Below are 16567 nucleotides of genomic sequence, written 5' to 3' on the forward strand. Positions count from 1 at the left end.
TCACACATAATTACTGTCTTCCTGTGAGCACCAATACTCAGCCCTCAGGGCAGTGACCAAATATTACTGTAGAGGCTATGGTGCAATAACATTACATCCATTACATTAAAAGAACAGGCTATCATTAGTAATATTTGAGACTTTGAATAAAGATCCAGGGATGAAACTGAGCTTTTCTGGGGCTTTGTTTCCCACTTTTGTTTGAGGATTATGTTGTGTCACTACATCAAGACCACTTTTATTTTAACTGACTTAATTCCAACCAAAATTGTCATGCAGTTTCCTTTATGATTTTATCTTTATATAAATCCATGGATTTTCATCTCCTTGTCTTGCCTTTATGTTACATATGGAGGGATTTATGGTTGGGGCAGTTTGTAGCCACTAATTCTTTTAAAGTAAATCTTAAATAAATGGTTTAAGCAACATCCCCAGCTACCCCCCACCCCCCCCCCCCAAACACACAAACAAACACACACACTCACACACACTCACACACACATACCCACACACACACACAAGCACACAGAGTGCGACAGTAACAAAAACAGACAGCAAGCGGTTAATGGGAACTTGCAGACTGCAACGTGAATGTATCAAAGTGTCTGTCTGAATTAACAGTGCAGTCCTGTCCCTGTGGTGCCCACTGCTCACTAATGCTCCCCCTTTCTAAATACTTTTAATTAATCTGCTCAGAAATATTATGCCCCATGTCTAGGGCAGGTAGGATTCAAACTCACACCTCCTAGCCCAGAGGTGGGGACATTACCCTGTCCTACAAGTGACTTAAGACCACGCCTTTCTACTGTGTTCAAAGAAACAATCTTTAAGTGAAACAACCCCTAGTGAGGCATCATAACCAAAATGAAATGTAATGGTCAGTGGGAACTTACAAAACGAGAGTGGAAACTAACGAGAAACCAAACCAAAACATCATTGTTGGTGAGGGTGTAGGGGAGTGGGGCTGGGGGTTTTGGGGGTGGAAGTGATCGTGTACATAACTGCTTCTCGTAGCCCACCAGTCTCTAAAGGCAGCTCCCCCTGTCCAGGCTTTTAATCAACATACTCAACATAGGGCAGATGAAATATGGAGCCAGACCTTCTAGCTCAGAGATAGGGACAGTACCACTGGGCCACAAGAGCCCTAGGTATTGCTCCCCTTTCGTTACTGAATCTAATGTCCTATGTACTTAGTACAGATAGACAATAAACCACTAATAAGTCTTAATGAGAAGGTGTCCTTGCCTTGCACTACCAGATGTAATTTATTGCATGGTAGGTATATGTTACATTGACTAACTAGGCACCATTATAGACCATCAGGAGCCAGAGGTGTCCCCTGTCCCCATTTGTCCCCATTGGGATCTCATGTTAGTCAGCCTCTTCCCCACCCACACACTGTGTGACACTGTCTTAATGCGGCTACAACAGGAACACATGCCTATAGAACATATAGAATATCGAACATATCAAACATATAGGATGTCAGCCCAGTGGTGAGGATCAGTGTTGGTTGGGCCTGGCAGTGAGGTGGTGGTAGTTCTGACCCTGCTCGGATCGTGGATGGAGCTGGATGTCTCCTGAAGGTATTTCATTTCATTTTCTCTTCTTCTGAAATGATCAAAATGGCACTGGATTATGGTGACAAGTGAAAGCTTTTCACTGTATTATCTTGTATATCTCATTGTAAAATACATGTGATGATAAACCATTGATTAATTCAGCTAATAGAGTACTTTTTGAAATACAGCCACTCTTGTTAATACAGTGTAATATGTACACAACATTGTTTCTCTGTCTAATTGTAGAAGGCTGAGCCAGGCCGTTTGTGATCTTGGTGTCATGGTTGACCTCGAGGTGAGCTGCTGGTAATGTGTGCACCATCACTAAGGTCAGCTGACTTTACCCCTCAGCTCGTCCACTGCTGAATCAATTCTTCTCCTGCTTCTTGCATCTTAGCTTGACTACTCCTGCTGAAGGGCTACTGCCTGAAACATCGATTCTCCTACTCCTCGGACGCTGCCTGACCTGCTGTGCTTTTCCAGCATCACACTTTTCAACTATTCTGAATGTCCCCAGGCTGACCTCCCACTTTCTACATCTGCAAACTTGACCTCATCTGAAACTCTCCTGCTGCTGTCTGAACTCACACGAAGACCTTGTTCACCCATCACTTCCCTCCATGCTCTCAACCTGTGTCCCCTGCATTAGAACCATTCTTACACCATGCTGTGATCACACTTTTAGCTTCCTGCTGCAAGATCTCTTTGTGTGACTTTGGGTCTCATTTTAGAATCGTTGAATCCACACAGTGTGGAAAGAGGTCATTTGGCCCATCGACTCTGCATTACCCCTCCAAAGTGCATCCTACTCAGATATATCCCCTGACCTTATCCCTGTAACCCTGCATTTCCCATGGCTAATCCATCTAGTCTGCACATCCCTGGACACTGGGCAATTTAGCATGGCCAATCCACTATAGCCTGCACACCTCTGGACTGTGGGAGGAAACCGGAGCATTCGAAGTAAATCCACGCAGACACGGGGAGAATGTGCAAACTCCACACAGACAGTCACCTGAGGCTGGAATCGAACCCGGGTCCCTGGTGCTGTGAGGCAGCATTGCTAACCACTGAGCCACCATACTGCCCCTTGTTTAATAATCCCTCCTGCGAACATGTTGGAACAATTTGCACATTAAAGACACTACATAATTGCAAGTCATTGTTGTTAATAATGCATTAAGAAATATCTAATAGTGTTTTACTGAATCGTAGAATGTTACAATTCACTGACAGTGCATTCAAACTGACCATTGAGCACTAGCATAATTCTCGGGTTTCCATATTTTGAGCAGTTTTAATAATTCACAATGTTTGTGTAATATTATTTTGCAACATGCACTAGAGAAGAATTTCCCAAATGTTTCCATCCAGCTCAGAGGGCAGATGTAGCCTGACCTGAAAGATTCACTTGCACAGTGTTATATGGGGTCTTCCCAGATTGAGGGAGTTAGTTGCTGAGGGAGGTGAGGATGAAAGAAGTGGACTGCTGATATTGGCACAAAATCCATTCACAGTAAAAGCAACAATTCGCTTTGACAGTGTGGAATTCAGTTGCTTACCTTCAAATTAAAACCCAGTCTCTGTCAAGATTTTCTGTGGCTGCAATACTTTTTGAACTCTGTGACTGTTCACAGTTGTTAATTTGTTAAGATATGAGAGAGATTGGATAAACTTGGTTTGATTTCACTTGAATGTCAAAAGATAGTGGGGGAGGGGGGGGCGGTTGGGGAGGGGGGCGACCTGATAGAAATTTACAAAATAATGAAAGGCTGGGACAGTATGGATTGTTCAAGTCTTTTCCCCACGGTAGAAAACTCAATCACTGGGGGACAAAGGTCTAAGGTAAAAGGGGAAAGTTTAAAGGAGATGTGAGAAGTGTGTTATTTTTATACAGAGAGCGGTAAGTGCCGGGAATGTGCTACCAGAGGACATGAGGGGGTGGGTACAATCGCAATGTTTAAGGGGCAGCCTGATAGATACAGGAATGGGCAGGGAACAGAGGGATACAGGGAAGAGAGGAATATGGGGAAGAGAGGGATTCAGGAAACAGAGGGACACAGGGAATAGAGGGACACAGGGAATAGAGGGATACAGGGAATAGAGGGATAGGGGAACAGAGGGATACAGGGAACAGAGGGATACGGGGAAGAGAGGGATACGGGGAACAGAGGGATACGGGAAACAGAGGGATACGGGAAACAGAGGGATACGGGGAACAGAGGGATACGGGGAACAGAGGGACACGGGGAATAGAGGGATACGGGGAACAGAGGGATACGGGGAACAGAGGGATACGGGGAATAGAGGGAAACGGGGAACAGAGGGATACGGGGAACAGAGGGATACGGGGAATAGAGGGATACGGGGAACAGAGGGATACGGGGAACAGAGGGACACGGGGAACAGAGGGACACGGGGAACAGAGGGATACGGGGAACAGAGGGATACGGGGAATAGAGGGAAACGGGGAACAGAGGGATATAGGGAACAGAGGGATACGGGGAATAGAGGGATACGGGGAACAGAGGGACACGGGGAACAGAGGGATATAGGGAACAGAGGGATACGGGGAACAGAGGGATACGGGGAACAGAGGGATACGGGGAACAGAGGGAAACGGGGAATAGAGGGAAACGGGGAACAGAGGGATACGGGGAACAGAGGGATACGGGGAATAGAGGGATACGGGGAATAGAGGGACACGGGGAACAGAGGGACACGGGGAACAGAGGGATATAGGGAACAGAGGGATACGGGGAACAGAGGGATACGGGGAACAGAGGGATACGGGGAACAGAGGGAAACGGGGAATAGAGGGAAACGGGGAACAGAGGGATACGGGGAACAGAGGGATACGGGGAATAGAGGGATACGGGGAATAGAGGGATATAGGGAACAGAGGGATACGGGGAACAGAGGGATACGGGGAATAGAGGGAAACGGGGAATAGAGGGAAACGGGGAACAGAGGGATACGGGGAACAGAGGGATACGGGGAATAGAGGGATACGGGGAATAGAGGGAAACGGGGAACAGAGGGAAACGGGGAACAGAGGGATACGGGGAACAGAGGGATACGGGGAACAGAGGGATACGGGGAATAGAGGGATACAGGGAATAGAGGGATATGGACCGTGTAGAGGCAAGAGGTTTTTATTTTCGAAAGGCATCATGTCTTGGTGCAATCTTAATGGGCCGAAGGGCCTGTTCCTGTGTGTACTGATCTTTCTTCTTTGTTCAATATAGACAAGGTCCAGTCTGAAAGGCCAGGTGGGGTTTACATACAAACAATAGAGCGAGCCATCTAATTGCTGAATTATTTTCTGCTCATTAATTCTGATGATTTTTCACATAATGATAATGTAATATTAATTCTTTACAGAGCATTTTCAGCGGTGACAGCTGATGCCAGCACATCGAACACCCAGCTCAGTGTAGAAAGAGGAAGCATTTCCAGAACCTTCACTTTTCTGCCTCCCCATGCTTCCCTGAGCTCCAAGGCTCGTGGACTAGACTGCCAGATAGTGACAGTCTTTAACTGTACTTGTGATTTAATCGAACTGTGATTTCCCCTCACCCAGAACATAGTTAGGACCTGGTAGTTGAAGAGGGAACTCTTTAAAAAACTCTTGAAGAGTTATACTATTTAAAGCTATGGGCCTAATGGGATGTATGTAGACATGGTGTGCTGAATGGCTTCTTCTGTGCTGTATGACTGAGATTGATTCACCTCTTCACATTAAAGGGATGAAGTTGGCTGCTGGAGACCAAGGGAAGCTGATAGTGATGAATCAGCAATGGTTTTCAGTTTGACTCCATAAAATGCGAGAGTTTTAGATTAGATTAGATTAGATTAGATTATTTACAGTGTGGAAGCAGGCCCTTCAACCCAACAAGTCCACACCGACCCGCCGAAGCGTAACCCACCCAGACCCATTCTCCTACAGACCCCTTCACCTAACACTACGGGCAATTTAGCATGGCCAGTTCACCTAACCTGCACATCTTTGGACTGTGGGAGGAAACCGGAGCACCCGGAGGAAACCCACGCAGACACGGGGAGAATGTGCAAACTCCACACAGTCAGTCGCCTGAGGCGGGAATTGAACCCGGGTCTCTGGCGCTGTGAGGCAGCAGTGCTAACAACTGAGCCACCGTGCCGCCCATTTCTGATGTCATTGGCAGTACACATCCCATGGTGGAAATTCTCCAGGTTTAACATTCAATCTTCAATGATGATGGGGAGACTGCTAGGAACACAACTATATTTAAAGACCATCCAAGAAATACTGAAAGATTTTGACTATTTGGATATTATGTGCATAGAGGGTGAGTCATGTGATTTCTTGGAAATGAAGCTCATGGTTTAATGAGTGCTGTAAGCCACTTGCTATTGTTACTCAGGGAAACAGTGACTTTGGAGAATCTGCTAAATGAAGTTTTCAAGGATGAAAGACATTGCTGTAATTATTGAAAAGAAACCTGGCTTTGAGACACCTAAGGGTTAATGCAACCCCTCTGTTCTTAGAATTCTGTTTTGTAGTCTCAACACTCTGACAGTGAGGAAGGCAACCCAGGAGCTGTAGTTGCTTTCCTGAATCCTGTTTCTTAGAAGATGTTTTTATGATAGAGTTTGCAAATATCAGTCTTTCTGTCTTACCTGGCAAAATCTGAACTGGACATCTATCAATAATTTACAGCTGTCAGCAATTTTGCTTTGTCAACAGGAAGTTCAGTGGATGTGACAAATCATCATATTTTATCCTTTGTTTCCAGACCTTTGTCCCACAGGAGTTGTTATTTTCCCCCGTTTTATTTTAAAAGAATCTTATATCTGCAGAAACTTGTCTCGTCTTTGTGAGTGTAAGGGATTAAGAGAATCCATTTTAATTCTAGATGATACATTAAGCCTTAACCAGAGTCAGTCACTTGCTTTAAGAACAGATTTTGTACATAATGAATGGATTATTCTGAGTTCATTAAAGAGGCCTGATGATATTTATTTTATTTTTGATAATCATACTTTTGAGAAGCAATTGGCAATTTTAGGACTGAATGTACAAATTTACACAAATGGAGGAGTAACAGGGTTTGATTATCAGTGCAGTCCTTCGGTTATAGCCATAAAGAAAACATCCACATGAAAGAAGCAATCTGCTACATGAGCAAAATAAATTACTTTGCTCTTATCATTCCAGATATATAGAGAGTTGCAGCATGGGAAAATGTGTAGCTGCTCAAATTATTTTATGGGAAGCAGTAGAACAAAGTCTGTGCCTCCTGTTTTAATGAGACGAAGCAAAACAAGATGGAAAACAGTTTGTTGTATGGAGAATATTTGGGTTTGATGGAGGTGACACTAGTTTCTGGGTATAACAGGTTTCTGTGTATAATAGGTAGAAAGTGAGCACTGCAGATGCTGGAGATCAGACTCGAGAGTGTGGTGCTGGAAAAGCACAGCAGGTCAGGCAGCATCCGAGGAGCAGGAGAATTAACGTTTCGGGCAAAAGCCCTTCTTCAGGAAGCCCTTCCCAATGAAGGACTTTTGTCCGAAACATCGATTCTCCTGCTTCTCGGATGCTACTGTGCTTTTCCAGCACCACACTCTCGACTCCCGTGTATAACAGGTTTCACTCAGGGCTTTAAAATGCCTGCTTCATGTTTCAACAATTCATTTACTTTACCCCCACATCTACTCCCCCTCCTCCACCCTTCCCCTGGAGAGGTCAGATACCAAACAGTTTAATGATACTTCCTTCTTTCAGGACATCCACTAGGTGTGACCCTGACTGATGGAGGCAGCCTGGACACAGGAGGCTGTGGAGGTCAGCGTCTGCGGGTAAGATCCAAGAGATTGAATGATCTGCCAGGGTCTGTCCCACATCTACCCAATGTTTCATGCCCCTATCAGGGTGAGTTAACACTGTAAGGTTGGCACTGAAAGGACTGTCAGACATGAGGTTAGTGCCAGGCAGCTCCATCAGATGCCTCTTGACAATCAGCGCCTGTCACTTCATTGCGGGTGACACAACTGGTACCACAGCGGCACTGTCTTTCACAACTGCCAGGGTTCACACTTCAACACTGAAAGGTGCTTCAACTCTCATCAGCTCCTGCACTCACCACTCATCATAACCAGGGGAATGTACACCTCCGACAGATTCTCACCAAAGCCTTGGACACAACCACAAAACGTGGCTTCACGATAAACGTAACACAAATATCTCAGTCACACATTTTTCTATTTTCACCTTTCATCTACTTGACCAGGTGAGGGAGGGATCATTACACACTGACAGGGAGAGAATCCAACCACTCAAGGATTGGTATGTCGGAGCACTCTGAGGGTGCCCATCCTCTCCTCCTCCCTCTCTGTGAATCACCTCCATTAGTTCAGGATGAAGAGATATATAGAAGAGCACAATAGGCAGAGCCCTCCAGGTCCTAGAGCACCAGACATTACCTGCCAACTACAACTGAGGTAAGATGGCAGAGTCAGAAGCAAGTTTATATTCACTTCATCTACTATTTTCAGGTTATCTGCTGTTGATTCCCCATTCTCACTCTCCATTCCACTTTCTCAACACTCACTCACTCAGGTAAAAACAATGACTGCAGATGCTGGAAACCAGATTCTGGATTAGTGGTGCTGGAAGAGCACAGCAGTTCAGGCAGCATCCGAGGAGCAGTAAAATCGACATTTTGGGCAAAAGCCCTTCATCAGGAATAAAAAGCCTGATGAAGGGCTTTTGCCCGGAACTCACTCACTCACTCTATCGTGTTTAAAGAAGTGTTCCATTTTAATATTCCTGGTGGGCTTCCTTTCACCTCTCATTTCTTCCTCCTGGTTAACCTTTTTGTAATTCTTGGACAAGTGAAGATCCCTCAATTTGGCTGTGCTCAGAGATCAGCAAAATGGCCATTCCAGCCTCCTGCTAGTTTCTACTTGCCCTGGCACTGGGCCACAATGCCTCTCTTGGCAACTTCAGCGACCAGTTCAGAGTGAACCAGATTGGTGTGGCATCGGATAGAGAAATAACCAGGAAATGACATGAATGAAACAGTATAGTTTTTATGACAATCAACACAAGGCAACATTTTTTAAAAGAGAGTTCACTTTTTTACATTGTGCTGTCAGGACATGAATTCCTATATTCTGTGGATTATTAGCCCAATAATATAACTAGACTGAGCAAGAGAGACAGAGAGGGACAGAGAGGGAAAGAGACAGAGAGGGAGAGGGAGAGAGACAGAGAGGAAGAGAGACAGAGAGGGAGAGAGACAGAGAAAGAGGGAGAGAGGAAGAGAGACAGAGAGGAAGAGAGACAGAAAGGGAGAGAGACAGAGAAAGAGGGAGAGAGGAAGAGAGACAGAGAGAGAGAGAGACAGAGAAAGAGGGAGAGAGGAAGAGAGACAGAGAGGGAGAGAGACAGAGAAAGAGGGAGAGAGGAAGAGAGACAGAGAGGGAAAGAGACAGAGAGGGAGAGAGACAGAAAGGGAGTCAGAGAGGGAGAGAGCTTTCTCTCTGGGGCACATGCCAACAAGACTCTCCTTCAGGCCTGTTTTGAAGAAGAGAAACAAAAGTGGTCTCTGTTTGTGTTTTTCTTGTTAATAATCCAACCGAGGGAGGGGCAGTGCTTTCGACTGAAGGTACTTTGCACCTTACTATTCCATTTTAATGAATGCCACTGAGGCTATTTCTGGGCACTGAACTGATATATTATGGATGCCTGCAGCTGTAAAACTCATCAGAACCTGACCATTGTATTGATTTCTCTGGTTCTGCAGTGTGCCTACTCAGCTCATCATCTGGATCTGTGCTGGAGATGAATTGTTTCACCGGGTTTGTTTGTTTTTGTTTTCACTGAAAAGTTTCACAAGATCAGGCATTCTAACCCTGCTTTATATCAGAACTCATTCAGTGGAAAGTTTGGAAACTTCACAGTGATGCATGTGTGCTTGCCCTTTTAATCTTCTCCCACCCAGGGGAATACTGCCTTGTGTTGTTGCTGGGTTCTTTGCCGTTTGAGTAAACCAGGACATACAGCAGTAGGCCATCGAGCTCCTTGAGTCTGCTGTAACTACCCATCTGGTCCACCAATGACCCTTTAGGGAAAAGAAATCTGCCTTCCTTACCCTGACTGGCCTACACGTGACTCCAGACCCACAGCAATGCAGTTACTGTCCTCTGGACAATACATGCTGGCCCAGCCAGTGACCCCCTCACATCCCATGAACAAATTAAAAGCTTCACACGTTGTCTAGTGGAGATTCCTGGGGTAATGGTCAGAATTGTGGATTTGCTCCCAAGCTCAGGAATGGTCTGGACATTAAATCTGAGATTCTCCTCATCCCAGCTGTAACAATGGGAAATATTGAAGAACAGCAGTGAATGGAGGGGTGCGTAGGTTAGGTTATTTTATTTTAGATTATGAATAATCCTCGGCACTATGTTCTAACTTGATTTATTTATGTCTGACAATAAAGTCACCAAGTCAGTAAAAGATTTTGTAAATGATTACTTTTGAACGTTTACAAATGAATGAGCTCTAACCCTGGGTTTGACAATGTGAGTTAGTAAATATATACTCACCATCTCTGGTCAACACCAGGGGAGAGATGACGTGTGCCCAGTATTACCTGTACTCAGTAACTGAGCTTCCCAAATAGGAATCGCGGAGGAATGCATGAATCAATTCAACTTTGGAGATTATTAATAATGACATTTTTTATCATTACCATTTTTACAAATTTGTTCATGTTGTCTGGGCCAGTATATATTGTCCATCCCTAATCAGTTGAGAGTCACATTCCTATAGGTCTTGAGTTATACATAGGCCAGCCTGGATAAGGATGGAAGATTTTCTTCGGTAAAGTGCATTGGTCAACTAGGTGGGTTTTGAACCACAAGTGGTTATGTGGCCACAATGAGAGTAGCTTCTATTAAATTCCAGATTTTCTTTATTGAATTCAAATATCACCGTCTGACATGACAAGATTTAAATCTCTAACCCACATCATTCCTGGCCCAGTGATAAGCCCAATGAGTATGTCAGAGCTTCCTTGGTTTTGGTTCCCTTTTCCTTTTAAACCATGGGCCATTGGGCCCATCGAGTCCACACTGACTCTCTGAAGAGCCTGCCACCCAGACCCAGCCCCTCCACCTTACCCCTGCATTTCCCATGGTTAACCCACCTAGCATGGTCAGTTCACCTGACCTGCACATCTTTGGACTGTAGGAGGAAACTGGAGCACCCGGAGGAAACCCACGCAGACACAGAATAAATGTGCAAACTCCCCACATGTTGTGGAGATGCCGGTGTTGGACTGGGGTGGACAAAGTTAAAAATCACACAACACCAGGTTATTGTCCAACAGGTTTAATCGGAAGCTCTAGCTTTCAGAGTACTGCTGACGAAGGGGCCGCACTCCATAAACAAACTCTACATAGAGAGTCAGCCAAGGGTAGGATTTAACCCCGGTCCCTGGTGCTGTGAAGCAGCTGTGCTGACCACTGAGTCACCAAACTGCCTGTGGTGTGAGTGTTGTCTCAGTGAACATCCTATTAGATTAGATTAGATTAGATTCCCTATAGTATGGAAACAGGCCCTTCGGCCCAACAAGTCTACACCGACCCTCTGAAGAGAAACCCATACCCAAACCCATTCCCCATATTTAACCCTGACTAATGCACTTGACACTATGGGCAATTTAGCATGGCCAATTCACCTGACCTGCACATCTTTGGATGGTGTGAGGAACCCGGAGCACCTGGAGGAAACCCAATATTCTATCCAAAGATAAGAGTTTGCTGAGGCTGACTGCTCAGATTTACACGAGGAGAGTAGTCAGCTGACTGATGATGCTCATGTTGCTCCAAATCTTCACTATTAGGACAGTGACCCGGTGAGGGCCATGCCATGGATTGATAATAGAGCAGGATCTGCTGAGGGCATGGAGGTGCTGGGCCTCCTTCACCGCCGCTCCCTCACCACCAGACGCCTGGAGGAAGAACGCCTCATCTTCCGCCTCGGAACACTTCAACCCCAGGGCATCAATGTGGACTTCATCAGTTTCCTCATTTCCCCTTCCCCCACCTCACCCTAGTTCTAAACTTCCAGCCCGCACTGTCCCCATGACTTGTCCGGACTTGTCCTACCTGCCTATCTCCTTTTCCACCTATCACTCCACCCCCTCCTCCCTGACCTATCACCTTCATCCCCTCCCCCACTCACCCATTGTACTCTATGCTACTCTCTCCCCACCCCCACCCTCCTCTAGCTTATCTCTCCATGCTCCAGGCTCACTGCCTTTATTCCTGATGAAGGGCTTTTGCCCGAAACGTTGATTTTGAAGCTCCTTGGATGCTGCCTGAACTGCTGTGCTCTTCCAGCACCACTAATCCAGAATCTGGTTTCCAGCAGCTGCAGTCATTGTTTTTACCTCTATAAAGCTAGAGTTGGTGCTCTATCAGATTAGCAGCCAGTCAGTGCCAATCTACATCAACCCCACAGACTGCAAACAAAACTCAATCAACAAAAATGAAAAGACATATTAACAAAGAAATGAAACCTCTGCTAGGTGCCAATGGGATTACAAAGCACAGGAAACAACTGACATCTGCATGTGTTAGGGATGCCATCCCAAGGTGTTAACAAATTGCCTCCAAAACAATGCATGCAGAGAACATTCAATGCTGTCCCTCAATAACAGAAGAGTAGGTTTTAATTGTCAGGGTGAGTTGGAGGGGCAGGATCAGAGAGTTGGTCTCCAATAACTCAGGGGCAGCAGAAAGAAAGGGAAATATCACAACCTGATATTAAATTACATCCAACACAAAGCAAACAGACTGTGTTCCCATTTAAATATTTAAGAAGACTGGATACCTGTCAGGTTAAATTAAGGCAACTTTCATAATCTATAGTGTAATCCTAGTTTGAATTGTGAAGAGCAAGTTAGATTTTAATCAATGAGTATGTACTGGGTGTACAGAGTTAAAAATCACTTAACACCAGGTTATAGTCCAACAGGTTTAATAGGAAGCACTAGCTTTCAGAGCGACGCTCCTTCAGGTGGTTGTGGAGGACACAATTGTAAGGCACAGAATTTATAGCAAAAGTTTACAGTGTGATGTAACTGAAATTATACATTGAAAAATACCCTGATTGTCTGTTGAGTCTTTCATTTGTTCGAATACCATGATAGTTTCACTTCCTTCATTTGTAAATCACAAAACTGTTTTTAAAAAGGTACATTCTTAGGTTAACTGTAACAATGGGTGTTAGCCAGACAATATGTTGAAGGTGTTAGCCCCCTGTGTTCTCTGTCTGTGCCATAAATGCCCACACTCACACAGGCATCCTCTCAGAGACTTAGACCACTCTACTCTCATGCGCACGCATATACACTCTCTCTCACAGACACTCACAATCCCCCACCCCAGACACACACAAGCACACACACACTCCTACAGACACACACACTCCTACACTCACAAATGCACCCCCTCACAGACTTAGAGACTCTACACATAAACACTCTCTCTCACACTCACAACCCCCCCCCCCCCCCACCCCCCAGACAGACAGACACACACACGCAAAGACCCACATGCACACATATACATATACGTTTGTGGAGTGAATTTGTACTTGCAGAGTTACATTGTACTTTGCTCAAAAACTGCATGAATCCAAGTAAGACTCGATTATCTCACTTTTTTAGATTAGAATCAATCTAAACACAGACAGGGAACACAGGGGGCTAACACCGTCAACATCTTATCTGGCTAACATCAATTGTTACAGTTAACCTGAGAATGTAACATTTTTAAAAAAGGTTTTGAGATTTACACATGAAAGAAGTGCAACTATCATGGTATTCAAACAGATGAAAAACTCAACAAACAATCAGGGTATTTTTCAATATATAATTCCAGTTACATCACACTGTAAACTTTTGCTATAAATTCTGTGCCTTACAATCTTATATTCCACAACCACCTGATGAAGGAGCGTCGCTCTGAAACTAGTGCTTCCAATTAAACCTGTTGGACTATAACCTGGTGTTGTGTGATTTTTAACTTTGTACACCCCAGTCCAACACCGACATCTCCGAATGAACACAACACCAGGTTATAGTCCAACAGGTTTAATTGGAAGCACTAGTTTCAGAACGCTGTTCCTTCAGGTGGTTGTGGAGTAGAAGATTGTAAGACACAGAATTTATAGCAAAAGTTTACAGTGTGAGGTAACTGGAATTATATATTGAAAAAGATCTGGATTGTTTGTTAAGTCTCTCATCTGTTAGAATGACCATGTTGGTTTCAGTTCTTTCACATGTAAATCACAAAACTTTCTAAAAAGTTACATTCTGAAGTGAACTTTAACAATTGGTATCATGTCGGCCCAGATAATGCATTGAAGGTGTGAGCTGCCCTGTGTGAGGCTGTCTGTACCACAATGGGCAGACTGATTCTCATCTAAAATGGATTTACAGAATCTTACATGGATTCATGCAGGTTTTGAGCAAACAAAGTGTGTCTGTGTCTGTGTGTCTGTGTGTGTGTGTGTGTGTGTGTCTGTGTCTGTGTCTGTGTGTGTGTGTGTCTGTGTCTGTCTGTGTGTGTATGTGTGTGTGTGTCTGTGTCTGTGTCTGTCTGTGTGTGTGTCTGTGTCTGTGTGTGTGTGTGTGTGTGTAGTGCAGTGGGGTCACCTGTATTGTGACATGAACCTGTGGTCCTGGTTGAGGCCATCCCCATGGGTACCGAACTCGGCTATCAGCCTCTGCTCGGCCACTTTTCGTTGTTGCCTGTCCCAAAGTCCACCTTGGGAGATGGTCACCCGAAGGTCCGAGGTTGAATGTCCTGGACCACTGAAGTGTTCCCCAACTGGGAGGGAACCCTCCTGTCTGTTGATTGTTGTGCGGTGCCCATTCATCCGTTGTCGTAGCCTTTGCTCGGTTTCCCCAATGTACCATGTCTCCGGGCATCCCTGCCTGCAACGTATGAGGTAGACAACGTTGGCTGAGTCACATGTGTACCTGCCACGTACAAGGTGGGAGGTGTCCCCATGTGTAATGGTGGTATTCATGTCCACACTCTGACACGTCTTGCAGTGCCTACCATGACAGGGCTGTATGGAGTTGTCCTGAAAGCCAGGCAGCTTGCTACGAACAATGATCTATTTGAGGTTTGGTGGTTGTATAAAGGTGAGAAGTGGAGGTGTGGGGAAGGTCTTGGCGAGGTGCTCATCCTCATTGATAATTTGTTGCAGGTCACGAAAAACATGGTGTAGTTTTTCAGCTCCTGGGAAATGCTGAACAACGAAGGGTACCCTGTTGGTTGCAGCACATGTCTGTCTCCTGAGGAGGTCATTACGGTTTCTCACTGTGGCACGTTGGAACTGGCGGTCGATGAGTTGAGCATTGTACCCCGTTCTTATGAGGGCATCCCAGAGTACCTCCAGGTGCCCATCACATTCTTCCTCATCTGAGCAGATCCGGTGTACGTGTAGGGCTTGTCCGTAGGGGATGGCTGTTTTAATATGTTTTGGGTGGAAGCTGGAGAAGTGTAGCATTGTGAGGTTGTCTGTGGGTTTGCGGTAGAGTGTGGTGCTGAGGTGTCCATCCTTGATGGAGATGCATGTATCCAAGAGTGCGACAAATACTAGAGAGTAGTCCATAGTGAGTATGATGGCGGGATGATATCGCTGTGTCGTTGTTTCAGCGACTCCTCACCATGGGTTCAGCGGAAGAAGATGTCTTCAATGTACCTGGTGTATAATGTTGGTTGGAGGTCCTGGGTAGAGAAGAAGTCTTGTTTGAACCTGTGCATAAAAATGTTGGCATATTGGGGTGCAAATTTGGTCCCCATGGCTGTTCCGTGTGTCTGGATGAAGGACTGTTTGTCAAAGGTGAAGACGTTGTGATCAAGGATAAAGCAGATGAGTTGTAGGATGGTGTTTGGAGATTGGCAGTTGTTGGTGTTGAGTACTGAGGCTGTTGCCGCGATGCCATCATTGTGGGGGATGCTGGTGTAGAGTGCGGAAACGTCCATTGTGACGAGGAATGTTCCCAGTTTTGGGTGCTGAGTTTCTGTAAGAAATCTGAGTGTTGTGACAGAACCTGGGGGTCCCCTGTACAATGGGTTTCAAGATGTCTTCGACAGAGCCAGAGATTCTCACACAGGGTGTGCACTTGCAAGACAGACTGGGTTCAATACCCAACACCGCAACATGTGGAATTAATTCTTTGTAAAAGTGAATGGTTTGTGGCTGTGGACATAGAAACAGCAGTTGTTTATTCAGTTAGATCATGGTTGATCTGTACCTCACCTCTAGGGTGAGAGTAGCAACGTCCCTACTGTGCCATTGGGCTGCTCTCTCAAGGAGAAAACCAGGGGGTGGTTTAACCTGAGGCTCACCGTGACTCAGGGTGAGGGGACAGGCTGAGAAGGAGTGCCCTTCACAGTAACATCAGCTGGTGTGGGAATTGAACCCATGTTGGGTGGTGTCACTCTGTCGGTGCTGTGTGGCACTGCAAGCAAATCAATTGATTCATCTTAGGCGTGAAAACTTCAACCAAATAATAGCCTTTTATGGAGAGAAAATATCAAATGTCCACAAATATTATGAAGCTCTCAGATTGTTATTAAAAAAGCCACCAAAGTCCTTTCATCAGGGAAACCCAGCCTCATCCTGTAGTCTGTAACTGTCCCAAAGCACTCTGTTCCCCAGAGAGCAGTGCAGGCTCAGACAGAAATTCCTTCTGTTCAACAGAAAGGTCAGATCTGCTGAGTTTCTCCAGCACCTTCACTTTTTGTTTGTTTTAGACCGATTTTTGATTGACAAGGGGGTCAGGCATTATCTGGGAAGGGGGGTTGGGAAGGTGTAGCCTGAGGTGGGGAGGCAGGCAGGAAACCAGAGAGAAGACCATAACCAGATCAGCTCTGACCTTATTGATGGTGGAATAGGCTCCTCTGCAGCACCTTGTCAAAGACCTTTG

The sequence above is a fragment of the Chiloscyllium plagiosum genome, unplaced genomic scaffold (genome assembly GCF_037043375.1).
Source record: "Chiloscyllium plagiosum isolate Xiang-an unplaced genomic scaffold, Cpla_swu_hap1 HiC_scaffold_15, whole genome shotgun sequence".
NCBI classification, from domain to species: domain Eukaryota; kingdom Metazoa; phylum Chordata; class Chondrichthyes; order Orectolobiformes; family Hemiscylliidae; genus Chiloscyllium; species Chiloscyllium plagiosum.